The sequence below is a fragment of the Leopardus geoffroyi genome, chromosome A1 (assembly GCF_018350155.1).
Source record: "Leopardus geoffroyi isolate Oge1 chromosome A1, O.geoffroyi_Oge1_pat1.0, whole genome shotgun sequence".
NCBI lineage: Eukaryota > Metazoa > Chordata > Mammalia > Carnivora > Felidae > Leopardus > Leopardus geoffroyi.
Window position 1 is genome coordinate 182,614,459 of NC_059326.1, and position 25,239 is coordinate 182,639,697.

The window sequence follows — 25,239 nt, forward strand, 5'->3', positions numbered from 1 at the left end:
GGTCATGATCTCCCAATTCATGAGTTTGAGCCCGTGTTGGGCTCCACACTGGCAATGCAGAACCTGCTTGGGATTCTCTCTTTCCCTCTTTCTCTCCTGTGGTCTTGGTCTCAAAATAAATAAATAAACTTTTTTTTTTTTAATGTGGAATTTCAATTTACAAAAGTAGAAAAATACTTTGTGTAAAGGGTACAATATTTACATGATGAAATATTCTTCACACATTGGAAACATATATTCATAATTCATTAATTCAAATAAAGCTAAACTGTAAAACATAATGATTCAAATTTTGTCCAAAACTGGGAGTGTGGGAGGAGACAGAAACAAGTCTGTATTGTTCCAAATCTTTATTTCATTTTACTTCTCCTGGGCACTTAGAAAGACTATATTTGTCAATTTATTTTGCAGTAAATTTGAGACCATGTGGCAGAAGTAATATAAACCACTTATATGCCTGGATCTTATAAACATCCTGCATGAGCCTTCTCTTAATCAACCACAGCAAACTTGTAGGCCATGTGTTTCAAATACTTTAGCTACACTATACTGGAGGCTCCAACAGACTGGGACTCAGAGTGACTCTGGGAAGCAGAAGGCCTGCCAACCTGCATTAGACATATGATGCACATTAGAAACAGACCTTTGTTCTGTTCAGCCCTTGAAATTTGGGGATTTGTCACTGCCATGTAACCTAGACAATCTGATAATTTCTCTGTATTTGCAAACTATACAAAACTCTCAGGGAAGTATGTAACCATATTTTTCTCTTTTGAGAGTATGTTGTTTCTTCTTTGTCTTTTCTCTGTATTTTATATTTTCCTTTTAAAAATACCTATTTATGGAGTTCCTGGGTGGGTCAGTCAGTTAAGCATCCAATTCGATCTCAGCTCAGGTCTTGATCTCAGAGACTTGAATTCAAGCCCCATGTTGGGCTCCATGCTGAGGATGAAGCCTAGTTAAAAAAAAAAGAGTCGGGGAGGGGGGCGCCTGGTTGGCTCAGTTGGTTGGGTGTCTGACTTCGGCCCAGGTCATGATCTCACGGTTCATGGGTTCCATCGGTTCGAGTCGTGCATCAGGCTCTGTGCTGACAGCTCAGAGCCTGGAGCCTGCCTTGAATTCTGTGTCTCCCTCCCTCTCTGCCCCTTCCCTGCTCACACTCTGAGTCTCTCTGTCTCTCAAAAATAAATAATACTTTGAAAAAAACTTTAAAAAAAAGTCGGGGGGTGCCTGGGTGGTTAAGTTGGTTAAGTGTCTGACTCTCGATTTCAGCTCAGGTCATGATCCCACCGTTCATGAGTTTGAACCCTAAATTGGGCTCCATGCTGACAGTGTGGCACCTGCTTGGGATTCTCTTTCTCTTCCTCTCCCTTTGCCTCTCCCACACTCACTTCCCCCCCCCCCTCTCCCCACCCCCCAAATATAAATAAACTTTAAAGAACAAAAACAAAAACCTATTTATTATGTAACTAAATTATTTTTTAAAATTGCCTAGATATCTTTTCAGTCATTAATCAAGATGGACTCACTTGTTCAGACACAGTTTCTTTATTGCTTTTTGGGAAATATTTCAAATTTATTTCTCTTTTGCAGCTTAGCATATGTTTTAATCTCAGCTCATTTGTCTTATATATTTGAAGTCTTTTAAAACTATACTAACCTTTTTTTCAAAGTCACCTCCACACCCAACATAGGGCTCAAACTCATGACTCCAAGATCAAGAGTCACATGTTCTCCAACTTAGCCAGTCAGGTGCCTGCTGACTCAGTTGGGAGAGCATACAGTTCTGGGTTTTGAGGTTCTAAGTTAGAGCCCTGTCTTGGATATAGAGATTACTTAAAAAATAAAATCTTCAAAAAAGTGAATATACTCTACTAATCTTCATTTATATCTATGTTCTTGGAACAAATAATTTTCCACTAAATTCCATGCGACTTTACTGTTTTCCCTGTATGTTTCAGAATATTTTCATTCCATATTTTGTTTGAAAACTCTGCATTTTTTCAGTGCTTTTAGCTCCATATAGAGCTTTTAGATTACAGGAAGAAACCTTTCTTAATTTTTGTGTTATGTCACCTAAGCTGTGACACTAAAAATATTCACAATTTATACCTATGAACATAGAAATGTGCATTATAGTTCTCACATTCTATTTAATTAAGGAAGTCTGTAAGTACTATATATTTACATTCTAACCAAGAGGGACCAAATGAGGAGGGAGGAAGTGATGGTTGACAAGAAGGTGAGTCAATGTCAAATCAAACAGTGGCTTCCAAGAGACTCTCAGATTTGTACATTGATTATTGATATCTTTCTGAATCAATAAGCTGATCAATTGTGAGGACTTCTCTAAAAATAACCCTTAAATAATTTACCTCACTGGTCCACAAAGCAGCTGTTCCAATTGTTTCCTGTGGGTTTTTTTGTTTGTTGTTTGCTTGTTTGTTTGCATACATGTGTTCATATATCTGTGCTCATGGAAGGTGGCAAGATCAGGAAGGAAAGAAGCAAAAAGGAGGAAAGGAGCTCACAAACAACCAGATCAAGAAGTCACGTGCCAGCTGGATTTTTTTTCTCAAGAGCAGCCACAGAAAAAAACAACTCATCTGATATAATCCTGCTTTCAACGAAAAGAAACACCAGCTGAAAAACATCATCAAAACTCAAACAGCAGCAGAAATTATGGGCTCTTCCTTTACCTACATTACTCTGTTGCCCTCAGAACACAAAACACTTTTGGGCAGAGTTCTTCAAAAAACCATTATTACCAAATTTGCAAAAATTCCCATTGTTTTGCAATTAGGAAATATAACATGTTAGAGGAAACAACTAATGATGAACTCTTTCAAAAGTGGGCTGCCTTTTAAGCAAGAGCTATTTGAAGCCATGGGTCAGGAAGAGGGATGCCCAGTGCTGATTGACTTTTTAGTCATTTTTTTTTTTTGAGAGAGAGAGAGAGAAAGAGAGAGAAGGAGCGCCAGCAGGAAAGGGGCAGAGGGAGAAGGAGAAAGAGAATCTCAAGTAGGCTCCATGCCCAGCACAGAGCCTGATGTGGGGCTGGATCTCAGGACTGTGAGATTGTGACCTGAGACAAAATCAAGAGTCGGACGCTTAACCAAATGAGCTACTCAGATGCCCTGACTTTTTAGTAATATTTAACCGCAAGGTTTCTATGCCGAGTAAATATTCCTTGTTTCAAAATGGGCAGCTGTTCTCACCCTCAGAATCATTTGCACAGTTTTACGAAATTGAAAATCAACATGGAACATGTGGCATTCTTATATCCCCTAGTCCCAGAAGGCCATGGTCACTTTATTTGCAATATCCTCATTTTAAAACCTTTGATTATCTCTGTTCTGCACCTTCTCCATTTTTAATGTGTGCTCCACTACAGGTAGCCATGCACATCACCAAAGCCCTTAAGTGGAATGCTAGAAATGACAAGACAGAAACAAAATGTCCTTTAAGATGTAGTTTGCAAACTCTTCCTTGTTTGCTGCCTACTGTCTGTTTTTAAATAATGCACAAATCAACTTCAGTACCATGGAAATAATCAACACAGGATCAAAACCTGGAGTTTCTAGTAGAGCACAAATCAAAAGCTGTAGGAATCCAACAGCTGGAGCCTGTCTCATTATTTCCCTGTTCTTTGATGTGCTTTTCAGGAAAGTATCTTAGAGAATTACTTGCAGATATGTCTATCTACAAATTCTACATTGCTTACATATTATAGTTTCCAACAGAGATAAATACTGTAACTGAGTTCTCATTTTCAAAATAGAACCCCCATCTTTTTTTATCTTCTATTATGCACACAATCTTGTAAATGGCAGTACTGAAAATCAGCTGCATCTAATAAGAGAATCAAGTTTGTTATTGACTCTGAGATGCTAGTTTCCATTAGATCATCCATCATAGCTTTATTATGTGATCAACTGCCTAATTAATTTTGTACTGGGGTATTTAGACAGAACACTGAATGTTTCACTGGGGTTTTGCTATAATCCTGCACCTGCGGCCTCAGAGATTTAGATATCCTCCTATCATAAGTTTATACTGTGCCTATAATCACTTCTGCTTCACTAGGATTCCAGCAATTCAGTCCAGTGAAATTCAGCAATATTAATTTCAGAAACACCAGAACATTTGCATTTGTGGTTATGTTTCTTTGGATTTTAATCAGATCAAAGTCACTGCAAGATATTAAGAGCGCTAGATACAATATTTTGTTCAGACAGTTTTAGTGGTTAAATCAGACACTGTTTTGATTTTCTGTGCTTATCTGTTAATATGAACAGATGCAATCATGCTATTGTATAATGACTCTTGATTGCCAGCAGTATTTGATTTTTCAACATTCGGCAGTGATAATTAAAGATAACGGGATATCCTATACAGTAATAATTAAAGATAGCTTTGTGGGCATTATCACATGAATAAATGCCATAGAGGAAGAATTGGTTTCTGACATTCATTATTTGGTGAATATTTTTGGAAGTCCAAGTTTGAAATGTCTCAAAAAGAGACATTTAGGTGCAATAGATTTGGTTACATTTTAGCTGATATGAAAATGTTCACTTGTCCTGGGTGCCATACATTGAGGGTTTGTTCTATATTTGTTCAGGAAAACACCAGCATGATTGTGCTGCTCATAAGATAGAAACATAGAAGAGTCAAATAATATGGAATCTTTTATTTCCCATATAAATAGGGTACTCATAAAGAATCTTTGAATATATATTCAATTTGAGAAGAGGAAATAAAAGCTCTTAAAGCCCTGCCTTTATCTACTCTGTGAAAACGAGGCAAGAATTTAAGATGCTGACAACCCTTTTGATAGGATATTATGAGTCCTAAGTGGCTGAGGCTGAAGCAAAAATTTTACTAATTTTTTTTTCAATTAATTTAAAGAAATGACCATGGATTATCAAAAAAGGCAATCTTTAAAGCAAGGTTGTCTGAGGGCCTTGCTGAGAACACCTGCCTCTTGGAATATATTACTTATAAGCATAGGGATGCCACATAAACTACAGGATCCCCAATTAAATTTGAATTTGAGATTTAAAAAATGAATTATTTAGTATAAGTATGTCCTATGAAATATTTGGAATATACTTATAACCTAAAAGGTTGTGTATCTAAAATTCATATTTAACTCTATGTCCTATATTTTTATTTACAAAATCTGGTAACCATATATAAACATCTATATTTTCTGACAAACACTCTCAGAGCACCTGCTGTGTTCTTCCAAGTGATATTTGATGGGTGGAGAAAGACTTAGAATAACAGCTGACATGAAGCCTTAAAAAGAGCAAAAGAAGTCCTCATAGCTGGCAATTAGCAGTAGCCAGGTAACTTCCTGGGCAGAGAACCAACTTTTCCTCTGGCCAAATCTACAATTGCTTTCCTCCCTCCTGCCACCCCTCAGTGCTTAAGCAGGCAACACTTGAAGATAATACTGTTGCATGAAGGAGGGAAACGGGGGATACATTATTTTAAGGGGCTTTAATCAAGTGTCTATTGCATTTACCAGAAGAGAGAGTTCATAGTTTTTATCAGCTTCTTAAAGGATGGGTAACAAGTAAAGATCCCATATTTGACCACAACTTTACCAATCTGGAAGAGAATATATATTTTGCAATGCTCTTCCCACTCCACACCCATGCTAATTAGGTTCTTGACCCAAGGGACATCTTTTCCCTTGAATTAAAGGAACGGAAAAGATTAAGCATCTCTACATTCAGTCTAAGTTCTCTGATAAGGCAAACTAAAACCACGCCAAAGATGTAAGGGTAATACATTTGTTAATAGGCATAATGCTCTACTATAAAGAACTTATCAGTCAATGGAATGGAAATTTTATAGACCCTTCCTCTCAAATCTTCATGCCAAGAACTTAAAAATTACCTCTAAGTGAGTGGTTCTAAAAACCTGAATCAGAATACTAAAGTAATTAGCCTTGCACTTATCTGCTATATGAACTTCAAGAAATTACTTACCCACTCTACGCTGTAGTCACCAGTTCTATAAAATGAGTATATTAGCAAACCAACAAAACAAACATGGGGGCTCTAAGTGAACAACATATGATGTGATGCAGTTAGAATTTGTAGCATTGTTCCTGGCCCATAGTATGTATTTAATTAAAATTAACTCTTTTCTTTATTCCTTGATGATTAAGAGATTCCAATTCGAAAAAAAAAATCTTGAGAAAGTAATTTTGTAAAGATTTGACAAAGATTGTTATCCTTCAAATAGGACAGATTGAAAGTGGATTTGAGAAAGCCAAAAGTGCAAAATACCCCAAATCTTTGCCTCGTAAAGATGTTCAGCATAAGGAAAATTGTGTTCAATACTGTATTTCTGAATATTCAATTTTTTTTCATGACAGGTTTATGACATAACGGGCATATAATTTATAACTAAAATTTGCACAGATTCCAGTTGAGTCAGCTGTGCTATAATGCTTGTGTTTTTTTTTTAATTTTTTAAAATTTAATGTTTGTTTATTTTTGAGAGAGAGAGAGAGAGAGAACACAAGCTGCAGAGGGGCAGAGAGAGAGGGAGACACAGAGTCTGAAACAGGATTCAGGCTCCAAGCTGACAGCATAAAGCCTGACACAGGGCTCAAACCCATGAACCATGAGATCACGACCTGAGCTGAAGTCAAGCACTTAACTGACTGGGGCACTCAGGTGCCCCTATAACTCTTGTTTTAAATACATAAATTTGGCCCAATGCAAATGTTACACTAGGTAATAACGAGTGTAATGTGAATTGTGTTTACCTACATGCTATTTCATTTGGGTGACATGCTAGGCGAACACTGAAAAACTGCACCCAGCTGACCCATGTTGCACTGGAATACACAAGATACACACCCAAACATCTACCAGTTACCATAGCTCATTGCCTGTGTTGTGAGATGCACCCAGCCCTATATAGCATTATAGCTTTCCTTGTGAGATAACCCTCCTTTCAAATAAACAAGTTTTCTGATAGCCACTTCTACAAGCAGGTTTTTTCAAGTATCACACTTCTTGTAGTCTTTATGTATTCCTTAACCATTTAATATATGTAAAACTGTGCTACCATTTTTATTTGGTTCCTATTTTGTAATGTTAATCACAATCATACTTATAAAATGATGTCAATAATAAAGTTATTGAGTGTTGTACCCTAACCACATTTCCCCTATAAGTTCCCTGTTTTACTGGGTGGTTTTGCACAGCAGAGTAATTTTTAGAAATGTATATGTTGCATTACAGCAGAACTGACTGTACAGTGAAAGCACACATTTCCCATTTTGAACTAAGTTTATGCTTACAAAAAAAAGATAAATTCATTATTTTGTTTCTGATGTGTAATTTGTCTGCAGCATAAGCATTTAATTTATTGTCAAGTATATAACTTATACGTCGATTTAAGATTGGAGGATGAAAGGGTAGAGCAGAAGGTTAGTTTAAATTCCTTCCCTGTTACTGGTTTAACACCTCATTTTTATTAATTACCCAAATCTTGCCTAACATACACAATAGGCTGCCGTCTAAATGTCTCTATGGATACTTGAGAAGTTGAACCAAATGTAGGTAAGTATTTATAATCAGTAAACTCATGGTTGACAATTTCACTTTCTTCTTTCAAACAGGAACAACAACTTAAACCATTTAATTTCAATAATACGATTTAACAGTTTCTAAAACGACTTCAGTTTTAACACTCATTTTCTTCATCATTTAATCACATATATACTTATTCTACTTTCAGACGAAAACAGTTCCTATCTTAGTGCTGTTATACCTCAATGTTGATGGGCTCATGGTATTAAGCAGATGCTGCCATTTTCAATGTGGCATTCGAACGCTTGTCACTAAATCCCAGACTGCATGATTAATTTTGATCATGGTTCAGGATCCAGCTTAGCCAGCATCCCAGTTAGTCCACTGGTATTTCATCTGAGAAGTGATAACAAATAAAATAAAAGCACTTGCATATAGGAGCTTTATTCTGTTAAAGAAGTGATGTGTGTCATGTATCCAAAAAGGCCAGTTAAAGCATCTCTTTGGTTACTTGAAGCTGCTGACTGTATACTACAATGTGCCTGTTTTTAAAAATCATATATGTCCTCCTGTTATTCTTACCCATCAGGCCTGAGAAATGTCTGTGTATACTTTCCTATAAGGAAGTACATACATAATGGTGGTTTAGGTGTCCTGTTCTTCGTTTTGGTCCTGTGTCTTAGGAAGAGATCAGTTCCTTTAAGGAAAAGAACTCTAGAAGCATTTGTGCTGACATTGTGCTAATACCTTTTTATTCCAACTTACACATAACAGGGTGAAACAATTTTATGACTCCATGTGTGCCCTATTGGGGTGACAGTATAAGCCTTGATTAGCTCATCAGAGATCAAACTCTTTAGCAAGTTACCGACAGATGCAGTTTTAAATCTAGGAAGTAGGTCAGGTTTATTACCTACATCAATCCTTTTATATAGTAGGACAGAGACATAAAGGGGAGGAAAGAGCATTTGTGTGCAAGAACAAGTTGACAGATACAATACAAAAATAAGTCTTATCCTTCAGAACATCACTCATTTTTTTTAATTGAACACATCTCAAGTCAGGCACTGTGCACATGCCAGGCTGCCCAGCGTAAATGTGATTGTGTCGCTTCTCATGATTATAAAGACAATTTCGCAGGACACATGGTTGGAAACCTTAAACGTCATTCTTTTTATGCTAATATAGCCCTGATAACTAAGTAAATACCAGTGTGAAATGGATTTTTAATATGGCCTGTGATTTATAATACACATATATTTGCCAGCTGAAAGATAGGAACATCACAGTAATATGTAAACCAAAATCATTCTTAGAAGTTCCCACAGGTTTTGATGCCTGTCTAAAATTCTCAAGTGAGTATTTCTGTTAGATCATCACTTCCAGATTCAATCTCCCTCTTTCAGGCCCTTTTAGCACTTCGTTTTCCACTGCTGTTAGTGAAAAGAAATTTAGTCCCCAAATAAAACTTAGCCAAATCAACAACAACAACAACAACAACAACAACAACAACAAAATCCTCTTTCATTTTTAGAAGTATAGTTGCTTGGATTTTGGAAGAAAGACAATTACAACTCAGTCTCTGTCCCTTACTGGTTAAATAATTGGTGGTAGAAATAAAATATATAGTGATTATTTCCATCAAAAATCAGGAGTTTGCTATTTATTTTGATAAATTGTGTGACACAACCACAAAACCTTTTTTATCTCAATCCCCTTTTGTATTTCATTTATGATAAACCCCTAAAAATATAAAAAAAATAATAAAATAAATTGCTCCAGATTAAAACACCTGATATCTAAATGTGCTAAGTATTAGAGTTTTAAAGAACTAAAATAATAAGCAGAGCTAAAACTGAGATCCATGGAGAATCACATTTCATAACTAAAACATATGAATCCTAATATGCTTTCTTGGTCAATCATGTCATTTCTATGGATATATCATAAGCGGCACCTGGTTGGCTCAGTTGGTTAAGCATCTGACTTTGGCTCAGGTCATGGCTTCACAGTTCATGAGTTTGAGCACCATTTCAGGCTCCATGGTGACAGCACAGAGCCTGCTTGAGATTCTCTTTCTCTCCCTCTCTCTCTACCCCTCCCCCACATGCACTCTTTCTCTTTCTCTCTCTCTGTCTCTCAAAATAAATAAATTAAAAACAAATCAGAGCACACCCACATACTCCAATTAATGTTTCCATAATAGCCAACTTGGTGGATCCAGAAAGCCAGAATATGCCAACAACTTCACATATATAGCATATGAGTTGGGCCCATATTTTAACATGTTACTCTTTCCAAATACTGACATAAGTTTCTAATTCAAAATGACAGGTATAGTTTGAATGTAATGCTATAAAAATCTGGGGGAAAAAGATAGCAAAAATGACATTGCATATTCATACTTGTAATTGTAAATACTTTTTATTTTTAGGTGTATGGGGTTAGCCCATACTTACAAAAGCTTGTGTATTTTTTGTTCTGACCAAATGAGTCCCATCAAGGTCATGAACTTGAGAAGCCATCTGTTAAAAAGTACTGACATGCCCCATTACAAATAAATCAAAAGACATTTTCAAAGCACTAAATAAAGCTATTTATTTGGTTAAACAATATTTCTGAAATAAATTAATAAATTCCTTTGAGTCGATCAAAATCTCAATATTTCATCCATCTAGTCCACAAACAATTTCATGGTCTGTCAAATCCCAGTTGCCAGATTATAATCTTTGTTAGGTATCATCATTTAGAAGAATGGCAGGCAGACAATAGGGAGAAAGGAATTATTAGAAGAAAAACATTTGTAGGGATTGGGGTAGATTTTAGCCCAGAGAAATACCTTTCAGGATAACATATGTTCTTAATTTAAGTTTGTGTCTCCTTCTGACTTGTTGTTTTTCTTAAGTAATATTTAATTGGTTTCTATGGCAATTGATAAATTCTCTTCCACCACTACTATTGCCTGGTATTTATGCCCCTTTGGTTTCTGGTAGATATGGAAAGATGTAGTTTCATTTTACTCACTATGTCAAATGTACAGAGTTGAGATAGCTCTATTCAGCTTTCTAGAGCTTAGCATCTTGTTACTTACGCTTTACCTTTGTGCCCAATGGTTTGCATATGTTTAGGCCAATGGCTGATGGAAACTGGAGCCTACTAATACAATCTCTTAAAATTTTTTTTCTTGAAACAAAATTACATAAGGCACTTAATAAAATACTTATTCCTGGGCTCCAACACTGCCCTACTGAACCAGATACTTAGGGTCAGAAATCTGCAATGTTAACAATTTTTTGAGTTGATTCTTATGTCTACTGCTGTTTGGAGATGATCACTTTCAACATTTTCACAGCTCAATAACATCTCCACTACAGTCTAACAAGCAAAACCCAAATGGAGAGAATAAAGCATCATTCTATTTGTTAGTCACACTTTAGTGGAAGCAAGATAAAATACCAACTAAATGAGGTTTTGGAATTGTGCCTGGCTTTTATTAATTCCTGCCATTTTCCCCTACTATCATGAAAAATGAAAATGTGATGACCTGAACTTTGGGTCCATTATATAAACTGAATTTCTGAAGCCATTTGTGGAAAACTATTTCATAACTAGTGAAATAGAGACACATTATATGTATTCATGGATTCATTTATGCATTTACTCTTGTATCAATCACATATTAATTGTACATGGATGACATATTATGAATACATCAATTATTATTTTAAATTCTGGGCAAAAAAAAGATAAACTAAAGATGATCACTTCCTCCAGGAAGAAAAACATGTGACCAGTAATTTAGAAAACACATGACTATCATTGATGTATGGACAAAGTGAGGTATAGACAGAATAAGCAGGAATGATGTATTAAGTCAGTTTTTGTGGGCCATATCTTTGAGGCATGAGATTTAGGCAAAGAGATTATTATGAGCAAAAGCATGAAGGTAGGAGGTATGGAAGTAGGGTAGTTTCAGGAAACAGGTTAGTGTGGCTTACTGAGAAACTACATGAGAAATCATGTTAGAAAGTGAGGAGGGAATGATCAATTCTGCAGTGTTTTTGTGTCCATGTTTGAGATGGGTTTAGCACCTTCATTCACATAAGAGCTGACATTAAAGCTGTCTAGAAAGATGAATAGGATTTTACCACCAAACATTGAAAGCATACTCTGACAGTAGAAACAGCTTAAGAAAAGACATAAGAACATTAGATCGTCCCCTGTCACTGGGGAACAATGTAGTTTCATAGCCTTAGAATAATAATGCATGTGGTAGGGATGACATTATATAAAGTTGGAAGATAAGATTAAAGTTACATTACAGAAAGCTACAAATTATGAGCTAAGGTGTTTAAACGTTATCCTCAATGGAATGGAATGGAATAGAATGGAATAGATGAAATGAAAGGTCTGTTCTAAAATTATATTTATAGTAGCAGTATAAAAATGAATTGAACCAAATAAGGAATTTACACTTTCAGAAATGACATATTACTTTGGAGAAGTCCTCCACTGAAGTAAAAAAACTACACATATATTTATAATATTTAACATCTGTGTGTATATTTAAAAACCGCTCAAGCAAATGAAAGGCCTAATAAAATAATAAAGAATTACTGGGCTAGGAAGATAAACGTTCAGGGAGGTTAGGTTGGAATTTGAGGCCACCTTTTTTTTTTCTAACTTGTTTGCTGATCATTGTTTTTGCAGCCTTGTTGGGTTAAGTGGATGGATGGGTATTAATATCTAAGCTGCCAGGTAAAGGAAACCTAAGGAATCTCCCTTGTTTTGAGGAGGATACTGAAATACTACATCTTGGGAATAGGTTTAAAAGAGAAATAGGCAGGGATACCTGGGTAGTTCAGTTGGTTGAGTGTCCGACTCTTGGTTTTGGCTCAGGTCATGATCTCACAGTTTTGTGGGTTCGAGCCCCACATCTGGCTCTGTGCTGGCAGTGTGGAGTCTGCTTGGGATTCTCTCTCTCTCTCTCTCTCTCTCTCTCTCTCTCTCTCTCTCCACACACACACCTTTCTGCACCTCCCCCTGCTTGTGCCATCTCAGTTTGTCTCAAAACAAATTAATAAACTTAAGAAAAAATTGACCCCTTCAGGGACTTGTAACTCATCTCCAAATAAGCTAAAGCCAACATTTCCCAGGTTAGGAAGAAAACCTATATCCTATCTGAAAGAAGATAATATCAGAGACCTCAAATTATTTCTACAAATAATTTTCTAAAAACAATGCCCAATAAAATTTAAAAAAAAATAACCAGGTACATGATCCAAAATTACATGATCCAAATCAGCAGAAATATTAAAAATAAAAGCAGATCTACTCATGGTCCAGATACTAGAGTAGCCACTCAGAATTTAAACGTAACCACTCTATATGTTCAAACAGAATAAAAGACTATTAGCAGAATATTGACATAGATAGAAATTTTAAAAAATGGTGGAAATTTTAGAACATAAAAATAAAATAATTGAAATTAAGAACTCAGCAGATGGGATTAGCACAGGCTAAACATAAGTGACAAAAGAATTAGTGAACTGAATGATAACTCAGAATAATGAATGAAGCAGAGAGACAAAGAAGGAAAGTAAAAAGAGGAGAACAACAACCATGAAATTTACAGTAAGAAGATCTAGAAAAATAAGAATGAGAAAAAGACAGCCATCATATTTGAGCAGATAATAGCTTTGAACCTTCCAAAAATAATGAAAATTATCAACCAAAGACATAGGAAATTAGACCTGAACTGGCATTTCACAAAAGAGGATATAAAAGTGGGAATAAACTTAAAAAAAATATACTCAACCTCTTATTAATTAGGGAGGTGCAAATTAAAATCGCAATGAAAAAACACTTCACAAGCATAAAAATAGCTAAAATTAAAAATACTATATGCAAGTGTCAAATAAGCATATCAGTGAAAACTCTCATTCAGTGATGGTTGGAGTATAACTTGCTAAAATATCTTTAGAAAATATGTTATCTCCTTAAGTTGAACATACATGCAACATACATATAACCCGTAGTTATATAGTTTTAACCCATAGTTATATGTTATATGGAAATCCACCCTTTAAAAATTTCCCAGTAGAAATGCAAGTGTATGAGCTTAAAAGAAACATGTATGTGGATGTTGATAGTACTATGATTTAGAGTCAATAGGGTAAACAGCTCCAACACCCATTAATATAATAATAGATAAATTTCAGCATGTCCATGATGTAATACTATACTGCACCTGAATTGATTGAGATACAGCTTCCCACAACAACACAGATGTATCTCACAATGATAACCTTAAGTGAAAGAAGTCAAGCACAGTAAAAGACTTTCCATATATTTCTGTTAGTACAAACCACCCCTCCAAAAAATAGGCAAAAATAAGTTATGATTACATGAAAAAAAACATGGTACAACCAAAGGAGTGATTACAATAAACGTCAGGATGATGTCTCCCTTGGAGATGAGGAAGAAGAAGGTAGAAAGAGCTTCCAGGGTATAGCTCATGACCTGTTTGTTGATCTGAGTGATAGTCACATGGATGTTGGCTTTATAATAATTCATTGTTTTGTTTTTTCTGTGGGTTTTTTCCTGCATATTTCATACACATGCATTTTTTTAAACGTATTGGTGAGAGGCTTCGAGATCAGATGTATGCTTGAATTTTAAAAACTTTCCTTTCAGATGCCTGGGTGGCTCAGTTGGTTAAGTGTCTGACTCCATTTCAGCTCGGGTCATGATCTAATGATTCGTAAGTTTGAGCCCCACATTGGACTCTGTGCTGACAGTGAAGAACCTGTTTGGGAATCTCTCTCTCTCTCTCTCTCTCTCTCTCTCTCTCTCTCTGCTCCTCTCCCACTCAGGCTGCCTCTGTCTCTCTCAAAATAAATAATCTTAAAATAAATAAATAAATGAATAAATATCTTTTCAACATTCCAACACAGTCAGTTATAAGCTCAATTTAAAATTGTTTCAAATAATCAAAATAAATTTACTTTTGCTTATTAGGCAGTTGTTAATTTAAGTGATAAATATCCTCTTAGAGAATTTGTTAAAGTTTCTTGCTGTTTTTTTCATTTTCACTAGCATTGCTTTTCCTAAATGAATTTTCCTTACCCCAGATAAAACTTGTACCTAATATGATAGATCGGGATTTCCCTTCACTGACTGGCCTTGGACTTTAACTAGTAATCCCAAGTAGTTTTCTTGCTGTAAAGGTCAGCATTTCACAAACCTGTCTTAAAACTTATAAGTAAAGAATAATTCAGATATTCTATTTCATTTTTGACTACACAAATGTCATTTTTTTAATTGATCCTAAAATCTGGTTTTTATTATGTCATCCTTCTGCTCAGAAACTTCCAACATTTCACCATGGCTTAAAGAATAAAAATACATAGTTACAGGGGTGTCTGGGTGGCTCAGTAGTTGAGCGTCTGACTTCAGCCCAGGTCATGATCTCCTGGTTGGTGAGTTCGAGCCCCGCGTCGGGCTCTGTGCTGACAGCTCAGAGCCTGGAGCCTGTTTCAGATTCTGTGTCTCCCTCTCTCTCTGACCCTCCCCTGTTCATGCTCTGTCTCTCTCTGTCTCAAAAATAAATAAACATTAAAAAAAATAAAAAAATACATAGTTACACAATTATAGAGCTAAACAGAATCTTCAGACAACCCAGCCCATTTCCATGACCTCAGAGATAAGATAAGTGAAACTCACAGATATCATGGTATAACGCCATAGATGTCATGGACACAGTCTAGAAATTGGGTTTTCCCTTTTTTCTGTTCTTTTGTACTATATCACAGCAAATTACAGAGTCTAGAATTTAAGGTCTCCCGAATTCAAGGTCCACACTAATTGTTTTCAATGCCCCAAGCCCCCCAACACATGCTATTCCCTTATAACACAATCAGATATATTTACTATATTCTTAATGTCTTTGGCCAAGTAATTATTTCTTTAGCTTATCTGGTTGAATGAAGGTTTTGATATCATAGTATCAGTTCATGTTCTTAGACTACAACCCAAAGAATTACTTTTGCTTAAACATGAATGTATTATAAAGAAATAGAATAGCTTCCAAAATGAAGGAATCCATTACAACCAGATCTTAGTAAGTACAGGTTACATACAGGGCAGCTTCAGTAATGTAAGGAAGAAGAAACTAATAGGAATTATTTAATTTTCTATATAGGGATGAATCAGAGACAACCATTTTCCCTCTCTTATACATCCCTTCTAAATATAGATGTAAGAGAATAATTTCTTGGTGTAATTTGGGTCACATGTTTATCCACCCTTCGCTCTGGAAGGTGAGTTATCTCCACTGACAATTCTACAAAACTGCACACAAGTGGGAATGAGGAAAGGATGTAATTGCCTAAAGGAAAATCAAATTGAAGAACTCCTACAAGAAGGAAGCAATGCTTGGGACCTCTGGGTGGCTCAGTCGGTTAAGAGTCTAACTTTATCTCAGGTCATCATCTCATGGTTCATGGGTTTGAGCCCCATGTTGGACTCTGTTCTGACAGCTCGGAGCCTGGGTCCTGCTTTGGATTCATATTCTCTCTCTCTCTTTCTCTCTCTCTCTCTCTCTCTCTCCCACTCCCTTGCTTCTTTTGTCTCTTTCTTTCAAAAATAAATAAACATTAAAAAAAATTAAAAAGAAGGAAGCAATGCTGGGAGTCAAAAACAATAGAAATGTACAAAGTAATCTAATCCAAACTAATTTATGAGTCCTTTTCACCATATCTTTCTTCCTTAAAAATTCCAAGTTTTGAAATTATAATTTGTCAAGCCCTCTAATTTATACCTTTAGGAGTCTTATTATGAGTAAATTGCACAAAGTCTGTATATGTAATGGAGTTACAGAAACGAGGTAAAGAAAGGGAAAAGTTAATTAAAAAATAAGTTCCTAAGTGATAATATATGTTCTCATAGTCTAATAAAGATGTAAGCTTTAAAAAAAAGTTGTAAAAGAGAAAGAAAAGAAACCCTCAACTTTTCAGGGTAACAGAACAAGGGAGATTCTTCTCAGGTTATTCGTTCCCCAAGTTTCTCTTTAAACTTTCACTGCAAGTGCTTGATTAATTCCTTCAAGTCTTGTTTGGTGGATGAGAATCCCACATAAATCAAAACTGTCTTGTCCAGCCCCTTCGGCTTTCGACACTGGGCTTTGAACACTATGCTGTGCAGTCCACAACTCTCTGGATAGGTCTGGGAACTCTGCCATGAGCCTCACTCACTAACCCAATCTTATTTTATGGCTTTAGGTTGGAGCATTATACAGCACTATAGAGCCTAGATGACATTTTTCAGTCACAATACTACTGACATATGGCATTGTCTTCATAACCCTTCCATTTGTGACAAAATAATTTTCTACTTATTTTCTTAAAACATGGGGGTTGAGTGGCTGTTGCAGCTTCTGAAATGGACACTCAACACTAATGAGCACTAGCCTATGGTGACCTATTCAGAATGGAAGACTCACAGTGTGACATTCTATTTAAGTGGGCTAAATGATTGGACATCAGTCACAGGAGTTTAAAGGTCTAGAGAGATGGCAAAATATTATTAATTCAATATCTTTTTAATGCTAAAAAAAACTATGGCCAGAGGGACCCTTGGACAATTTCTTGGGCTATCAGAATGCCTAATTGAAGATTAATCTCTAATAACCTCTCAATGCCATTCAGAAGTTTAAATAAAGCCCAAACAAGGAAGAAATTGTCAGTTCAGTGGTGTCGTTTACAGCTAATGCTATGGAAAACTATTTAATTCATTACAGAGGCAGAGAGGCCCATTTCAATTTTTGCCCTATTTCTATCTGGCCAATTAAATATAATGCTGGATAACCACTAAAATTAGAAAATGGAAACTTCTGCACCCAGAATTAACTTCTTCAAAGACTTTCTGAGCTGGTACTTTGGGTTTCAGGCTAACCATCAATCCCAAGGGCGGCCTTCCTTTGCGCTCAGGCTAGGTTAGGCACTCAATAGCCTTCACAGAACTTAATAGGTCTGAAGTTGTAGGTTTTGTTTTGTTGTTGTTTTTTGTTTGTTTTGTTTTGTTTTTCTTTTTTAAAAAGAAATTGTGTCACCACCCATAAAAAACAAACTCTATAAGGACAGTTGATTTCTCTGGCTTACTAACAGACCCCAGCACCTGAAAAAAGACTTGGTTTGATACATAGATAGGAACTTACTCATTGAAAAAAAGAAGGAAGGCCTGAATTTGAAATCTATTGTAATGTTTATATTTGTTTCTGTCCTACAAATATTATCACTCTATTAGCAGAATCTTAGAAGAATAATCTTAGAATAAAGGAACTTTTTATACTCTACAATTTCTAGCCCTTTAGAAAATATATATTGGAGGGTCACAAGGTTCTAGCATGCCACTGCTCTTATATAATCCCACGTTTGCCTCAGGAAATAGGTACAAAAGGAAAGAAGGAACCAGACCTTGGCATTCTTAATTTTTGTTTCCCTAATTGGTTTAGTCAGCCTGCTCTCTTAGCAATTTTTGCTTTATCTTCATTTGTTCTGGGAGGAAGCTGCCTTTGGTTGCTAGAGTTAGGGGAACCAGGGCATTCTCATACAGCAGGGAAAGACCAGCGCAGTAGAGTTTGAACCCATTTTTTGATGTTGAATCACTAACATCTTATAAGCCTTAGTTTCTCCTTCCCTCCTAGCCTCAGATCTAATGTTTATTTATTTTTGAGACAGAGAGAGACAGAGCATGAATGGGGGAGGGGCAGAGAGAGAGGGAGACACAGAATCGGAAGCAGGCTTCAGGCTGTGAGCCATCAGCCCAGAGCCCGACGCGGGGCTCGAACTCACGGACCGCGAGATCGTGACCTGGCTGAAGTCGGACGCTTAACCGATTGAGCCACCCAGGCGCCCCAAGCCTCGGATCTAAACAAGCTGATAGGAAAGCTGGTGCATGCCCCTTCCTTTGGCCCCTGTGGAACATTAAAAGAGACCTTGAAAATTGTCAACCTAAGTCTAGCAAATTCCCTAGTCTTACAACAAAGGCGCAACCCACTCCTTCTGCCATAATCACCACATCCCAGGTCTATTTGTGCCAATTCTATTCTTCACAGGAATCCCTTGTCTGAGTAATGAACTTTCTTTCAAATTCTCCCAAATTCTGTTCATCTTACCTGTTAATTGCGACATGGCCCAACCCACATCCATGGGAGTGATCACACAGTAGCCAGCCTGACACAAATAGTTTTCACCACTGACTTGCTTTGTACCTCAAAATAACTTGGGTACATTTGTGATAAGAGTTTATTTTTAGAGGACCTTGCTGAAATCTACATTTGACTCATGGCTATAAATTGGTTGGCTCTACAGAGAAAGATTCTAAAGAACAAGGTTTTCAACAGTAAGATGTTAAAACAACACAAGGGTTAAAATCATCTGAAGCTGGAACTAAACACATAGGACACTGTGCAAAAAAGGAAGTGTGTTTTTAAGAAAGAAGTAGAGATAGGAGACATCTTCCTCTATTTTTTTTTACCCTGGCTATCCCCAAATTTAATGATGTTTTGGGGGGGGATGGGGTTTATGTTAAAGTCTTTGTAAAAAGGTCTATTTTTTATCACAAGTGAATGTTATTCCCTCCTTCCTTCCTCCCTTTTTATAAGCTTTCATCAATAAATTCTTTATTTCTAAGTTACATTTAGTCTCAAGTTTTACAATGACAAAGAAAGTATATAATAACAACACAATGTGAAGTGGTGGCCAAGTTGCTATTTGGCCTTTTGGCATCAGCAAAAGGCCTAAACCTTCAGAAGGCTATATCAATCCCCCAAAAGAAGTTTCTGTGGTGGGGCCAGAAAAAAATAGTGTCAGTTTGTGATTTATTAGTGTACAAAGGCTGAAATCCAGGCAGCACAAAGAAAAAGAAAAAAAAAAAAAACTTGTGAAAATATTTGCCAAGATGGTTACCTCAGCCATGACTCCTCTAAGACAGTAGGATCACTGACACTAGGCAGGATCTGGGCCTATATGCCCTAGTAGGCACCCAACCCTGCTGTGAGTTTTTAGAACCAAGATAGTTTGGGAGGATAGAGAATGCCTAAACAAATTAGCCCCAGCCCATGTAACATGGCAGGGGGGCTGCTATTTGTTTTCCTCTGGAACCAAACATGGTGACACTGTGACACTAAGAGCTGGAAGATAGGGAGCAATTTCAGATGTGATGCTAAGATGCCAAAAAAGACAACAATATGTCACTGTGAATAGAACATAGGTTGAAACAAGGAAGCTGAGCAAATATTGATATGACTCCAGAAAATCAGGTGCATCTAGAGGCAATGCTGGTAAGAGTAGAGCACAGTAAATACAGTATTTATTAGTTTAATTCTAAAATAGCTTGAGGCGACATGGAGCACACTAATACTATATATGTTTGACCATCAAGAAGAATGGAAGCTCAAGATAGAAAGTCATAGAAAACAAGAATTACATTATTTTCCTGCATATCTAAGTTAGTGGCTGAGAAATATCACCTCCAATATTTTCAATTAACATATTATGTTAAAAGCTAGCTTGTTAACTTTGTCTTAGAGAACTCTTTCAACTAAGAATTTGCTGAAATATCACTGACTATTTTACTAACTAATAATCTGAAAGCAAAATGAGCAAGTCACCAAGGACAAATCTTGTCCTCTGGTAGATTCTGCATAAATGATTTTTGTTAGCTTCCTTTCATCAAGATTTTTGCCAATTAATTCATAAATATTAGCATTTCATTAATTGCACCAATATTAACATTTCATGTCAGTGGGGATTTTTAAGCAAATTTCTAATTACTTTAAAAAGTAAAACAAGGAAAAGGTTTTCTAATAATGCTGGTATTAGCAAGCACTAGAATTAGTTTTGTCTTGAGTACACATACATTCTTGTATGAAATTCTATTGCTCTGAGTTTTAATGATCAATTTTATGGGTATATTATGTATAACACATACTGAATGACATTAATGGGCTAATGAATTTCAATGCTTACGATGAATTTAAGAACCAGTCCATGAATCTTAAGAATCTCTCTCTCTCTTTTCTTTTCTTTCTTTTTTTTTTTTTTTTTTTTTTTTTAGGTCAACAGAAAATCAATTCCCAGGAAGTAAAATATTTTCTACATGCTTATTTAAGTATTGGTATTTCAAATGAATGATAAACATATTTTTGTTTTAATCATTTTTTTTCAAGAAGAAAATTGTTTCTATGGTATGGTATAATAAAATAAAGCATGGAAGTTCTTTGAGGAAGTCATCTTATTCATCTTATTCTTGATTTTAATAATAATCCAGAGACACTTCCATTATTCTGAGATTTGCTGGCTATTAAAATACTAAACCTTATGCTAATTTACCATAACTTATTTTGCTTTACATATAAACTGTTTTCACATCAGCAATGTGCTACAGGAACTAAAATAACAATTCATTTGTTTAATAATCCCTTTATAGAAATTCCTGAGGTCTAATGAGGTGGGAATCTGAGAAACAATGACTTGGGGGCTTAAACTGGCATAAATCATTTTGTTTGTTTTATCCCTTGTCAGACTCATTTTAATTTCTATAGGGAATCCTCAATTAACTTAAGGGAAAATTTGATGATGAATAACAAACATAAAGGTAACCTGTGGATTATATCTGCATTTGACCTAAATCCTCATTAATGCTTAAGAATACTTAGTTCTTTTTGTATCAAATTGTCCTGAACTCTGTAGCTTTTCCCCCCTAAATTTTAAAATAATTTACTGGGAAGTAATTAGAAGTTCTTTCTCTTAAAACATTTAGAGAGCGTGATATCCTTCTGAAACCCCACTCCCATAATATGCTATAGCAATTTGAACATTTCATCCATCCAGGCTTTGGGTTTTCTGAGGTCTTTCCCACCTTAAGCCCTTTGTACAAGCTATTCCTTTTCTCCAGCTAATTCCTAATTTTAAAAATATCATTGGAAAAACTTTACTTCCTCAGTATCTTTCCCTAACTCTTTAACCTAATTAGGTAACTCTGCTCCTCTCTATAATGACATCCTGTTCTTTATCTTCTTGGCATTTATTATATTTGAATTACATATTTTTTGCATGTATTTATTCTACCTATACCCACTTCAGTCTAGACTAAATTCAAGAAGACAAAGATAGTGTCTATTTTGGTTTATTGATGTTTATTGAACATAGCATTTGGCAAATAATTGGAACTTGATAACCATATGTAGAGATTTAATTAATTAAAGATAGAAAGAAATTCATTTGCCTATAGGAAGACCTGACTTACTACATTATATAGAATCCAACACAGCATCACTATCCCATAACACAATAATGCATATTTATAATGATGTTCTGAGCTCTCTAGAATAAGGTTAAATTATGTTCAATGTATTATGTTTAAAAAGGCAGGAAATATATATCTGGAATAATTCCCACAAAAAAATTTTAAAAGAGCAATGAAAGGGAAGATCCTAGTTATGCAGAAATGTACATATTGTAATATAAAATACGTATTTTTAAATAGTCCCATATGCATTTAACATTATTAGAGTCATTTTCCCTCTCAAAATCTAAATACTACCTCCTTAAGAAGATGCAGTTAACAGTGTACAGTTTGAAAAGCTCTTCCAGAACTTTAAATTTTAGCAGCAGTTTTATTTTAATATATATATAACAGCTAGAGAGAAGGCTAGAAATTTACAAATGTTAATTGAAACTCATAGCCGGGCCAAATACTTCAAACCTAATGCTTTTCAGTAGTTTCCAATTAATTATTCCAGCTTTCTTATGTAGGAAGAAGAAAAGATGCCAAATGTGGAAATTCCATGCAGTGACTGCCTCCTTTGGATCAGTGTGTTGGTAACTGCCATACTGATTGACTGAGAGCAACAGAAAACCCCTGAGGCCTTCTGGTTCAGTTGGGATTGTAATGATAGACTAGCAAGATAAAAGTCTGACAGAACATTAGCTTCAACTGTATGACAATGCCCTCCCCAAGAAGATATGATGCTGTGTGGATGAATATAGATTGAAAATGTGGATCCTGTCAGCAGCACTGATTTCACTCAGAAAACCTATATGCTGGGAGAATGCTGTGTCTGCTCAGGGTTAGGATTCCAGCAATGTGTGAAAAATTCGTTTTCTCAGCTGGAAACACTCATGTGTCTAGTCGTACAAGTACTAAGTTTGGGGTCCATACTAACATTGAAGCCGAGAGAAAGGAGAGAGAGAGAAAGGAGAGAGATTGAGAGAGAGAGGTGTGCGGATGTTTGCCCCTATTAGGAATGAGTGGGTACTTTTTGGCCTCATGTTGGGCCATGAGAGAGGATCCCACATTGCTCAGAAATAAAGCTTCTTCCTAGGATTACTCAAAGTCCTACTTTCCAAATGCACCCTGATGCCATGAAGTGATTCATTTTCCTCTCCTCCATAGAACTGGCACAGTTGTCATCATTTTTATTATTTCTCTGACTGATTCTCTCCTTCTGACTCCATAGAGCAGAAAATTTACCCTCCAGAGGTGCAGAGGGGATAGATTTTCCCCTTTTTTTATTATTTCTCCAAATAGGAGAAGTGAAAGAAAAAGATGAAGATAAATTTCTATCCCTTTAAGTTGGAGTGGTTAATAACATTGACTTTGGAATTAGCCAGCAATTCTGAGTAGGATTTCTCTAACTATGAGAACTTAAGAAAGTCACTATAACTTTCAAAATGCCATAGGACTGTTGTATGAATTTGATGAAATAATGATCATGATGTGAGGTACAGAGAAGTTCCCTATAATTGTTATCTGATGGCATTATTATAACCTAAACACAATGGAGAAACCACCATCTTTCCATCATGCTTATGGATATTTTATGCTGTGAATTTAGCTGAGAATCAGGCTAAAGTATGGTGTTAATTATCTCCCCCCTCCACACTTTTGACAGAGCTATCAGTGGTATAAAATGTCACTTGAAAATTCTTTCTTGGTCAAAGTAGAATGCATGAATTTGGATCTTCACCGAAGAGAAATGGGGAGGAAAATTCCTTTGTGTGACATGATTATCAAGATGTTCTGACATTTGAGATAAAATGAAGTATTTTCACTAAAAATTTAACTGTCATCAGACTCAGTACCTATGGGATATGTGCAATTCAATACTAGCAATTCAATATTAATTTATAGTCTTTACATAATATAAATCAAACCCTTTGCATTTACTCCTCTCATCTAACAGCTTGTTTTCTGGGTGCCTGGGAGTAACTGAATAAAAACATAACTTTTATTTTTAGTTTTTGTTGATGGATATGTTTTGATAGGATAAAAATACTGTTGATATTCTGAAATCATAAAACAGGCATTTGCAAAATCCATTGCATTTTATATTTCTCCCTGTAAATGAATTGATGTATTAGCTGCATAAAGGAAAAGGTGTTTAAGTGTTGACGTCAAAAATTACTTAAGATGAAAGATCATAAATAATCATCTTTCTTCTAGGAAATTAATATATGTTATCCCCATTTATTTTTATTATTTTTACTATAATTATTAATTTTTCTGCCATTTATTCTTTTCTTTCCATAATAACTCAGTCTGTACCTTCCAAGCCACATGGAATTAAGAACTGAGTAGTGCAACACCATTTTAGTTTTATGTAAGATGTTTTTATTTAAAAAAATATTATAGTAATTAGTATTATAAGATAAAAATTATTTGATCACCTCTCCATTAACTGAAATATAGAAATAAAAGAAGGGAAAGATAATGAGTTTATTTTTGAACATATTGTGTTTTACATACCTACTTAAATATCAGCCATCTGGAGATACTCAACACGCTGAGATATAAATCTGGACCACATTATAATGGCATGTACTAAATATGTAAGAACTATCAGCAGAGGAGACAGTTGAAACCATAGATATAAGTTACAATACTACTTCTCAAGCTTTAATATGTGTATATAGGAATCACCTGGGGATCTTGTTAAAATGCAGATTTGATGTAGTGGGTCAGTTGTAGAGGTTCTGCAAGTCTAAAGAGCTCACAGATGCTGGTGCAGCAGGTTGACAGATCACACTGTGAGTAGCAAGAATTTGGACCACTGAGGGAAAAAAATTAGACTGGCTTCTTTTTCCCAAAAAGTAAAATTATAATAATAAAAAAGATCTTGGATAACACATCAGAAGAAAATTCCAAAAGAAGCAGTTAAAATGACCAAAATAGATGAAGTAGTGAGAACAAAATGAACAAATAAGGAAAACAACAACTAAGATGAATAAAATTTTCAAGAAGTGGGTGGTCAAACCAGACCAAATGATGTGAAAAAATAAGCCATAAAAGAAATGAAAAGCCCATATATTTAATAATTAAAAGATCATTAGTTATTTATATATTCTTCCTACAAGAACTTGTCAGATATATGCATTGTGAATATTTTCTCTCAGTCTGTGGTTTGCCTATTCATTTTCTTAATGGTGACTATTGATGAGCATAAGGTTTTATTTTTTTGAAATCTAATATAGCAATATTTTATTATATGGATAGTTTTTTCTCTGTCCCTTCTAAGAAATCTCTGCCTATGTTGTGAAGCTCCTTCCCTAAGTTTTCTCCCAAAAGTTTGCAGTTTGGGGAACTTGGATGTTTCACTTTACACTCCATTGTG

The 25,239-nt window shown here is 35.5% G+C and overlaps 1 protein-coding gene across 13 annotated transcripts in view; it reads right to left on the minus strand.

Annotated features, from left to right (window-relative positions):
* Positions 1 to 25,239, minus strand: part of TENM2 (teneurin transmembrane protein 2) — a 1,977,527-nt gene that overhangs the window by 1,946,706 nt on the left and 5,582 nt on the right. For 7 of the 13 annotated variants that reach the window (XM_045502315.1, XM_045502361.1, XM_045502382.1 and 4 more), the window contains exon 1: positions 18,739 to 18,806. The exons of 1 other annotated variant lie outside the window; for it this stretch is intronic. The gene's annotated coding sequence lies outside the window, so the exon portion shown is untranslated. Of the gene's footprint in view, positions 1 to 18,638; positions 18,659 to 18,738; positions 18,807 to 25,239 lie in introns of those variants that run through there. 5 more of the 13 variants (XM_045502430.1, XM_045502400.1, XM_045502371.1 and 2 more) reach the window with 2 other exon arrangements.